This window comes from Penaeus japonicus, unplaced genomic scaffold (genome assembly GCF_977035675.1).
Source record: "Penaeus japonicus unplaced genomic scaffold, GWHDUDI00000001_assembly GWHDUDI00000412, whole genome shotgun sequence".
NCBI classification, from domain to species: Eukaryota; Metazoa; Arthropoda; class Malacostraca; order Decapoda; family Penaeidae; genus Penaeus; species Penaeus japonicus.
The window spans coordinates 1300-2500 of NW_028234814.1; the positions used below are offsets into that span (position 1 = coordinate 1300).

A 1201-nucleotide genomic window follows, 5' to 3' on the forward strand; every position below is an offset into this window, starting at 1 on the left:
TTATGATGAGAATGAGAAGAAAAAGGAGTGACAAGGCTACTCAATATTCTTAGGAATGAGAATGAAAAAGAGAATGAAAAAAATATTAGTGAGAATGATAAAGAAAATAGGAAGGGGAAAGATAATGAAAATTATTGATATAAAGATAATGAATAAAGATGACACTTGGATAGATAATTTAAATAATAATGCATCATCTTCGTGTCCTTTGGAAAGGCATTACTCGGCACCTGCCTCTCTCCTCTACTTCGAACCAAACAAAGATGAAGGCTATACTATATCTGCTGGCTTAATATTGACTCAAGACCCAAGAGCATTGGCGCCTCTGTGGCTAGAGAAAAACCTCTTGCCCTTAATTGACCTTTTCTAAGGGCACTGGGCGACCCCTTTGGCTCCAAGTATGAGGACTGAATCAACAAATAAATGACAATTATTTGATAATAATCACATATAATCTATAAAAAAAAAGAAAATCAGAGAAATACAAAAAAAAAGAAAAAAAAAAGAAATAAAATTAGTAATATTACTGATGATAAAACTATCATCATTAATACCATTAGGTGACAAGAAAGAAAACTCTAGACCCTTGATAGCTTCAAAAGCTTTCCAATTGCCTTACCAAATGCACCCTTGGCATTCACTTGCGCACCAAAATTGAGGAGTGTCTCGACCACTGCCTCTTGACCTCCCCTAGCAGCCTCGTGTAATGGGTCCCGACCTGAAAGTTAGAGAAGATGATAATGATGCTTATACTAATGATTATAATAATGATGATAATTCTTATAAGAAATGGAAATAGTACTGTGGCTTCAAACAAGTTATCCTCTGCCTCCAAAATAGCAAAGTCCAAGTAACCATCCCTGCCGGACCACATAACTGCATTTGCTTTTACTTTCGTCACTCCTGTTGCGATTAATCCCAGTCTGTCCAATGTGTCTTTCCTCCACAGCAACCATGAGCCAGTCAGCCCAGGTACCAATGGCAACAGTCATGGTATGAGGATTGCTATGAACTGTCTCTCACTCCAAAGCTGACCTCTTGCTCTTTCTCACACACTGATGGTTAGGCCCACTCTGAACTGTCTCTCCCTCAAAGCTGGCCTCTTGCTCTTTCTCAAACACTGATGCTTAGGCACACTCTGAACTGTCTCTCACTCCAAAGGTGGCCTCTTGCTTATGCTTGGGTTGTTTCCCCCACTTGG

At 39.2% G+C, this 1201-nt stretch overlaps 1 long non-coding RNA gene across 2 annotated transcripts in view; it reads right to left on the reverse strand.

The window, feature by feature from the left end:
• Positions 1–546: 546 nt before the first annotated feature.
• Positions 547–1201, reverse strand: part of LOC147466498 (uncharacterized) — a 3961-nt gene continuing 3306 nt past the window's right edge. For both annotated transcript variants that reach the window (XR_015190870.1, XR_015190869.1), the window contains exon 4: positions 547–718. This is a non-coding gene — a long non-coding RNA (uncharacterized LOC147466498). The remainder of the gene's footprint in view (positions 719–1201) is intronic.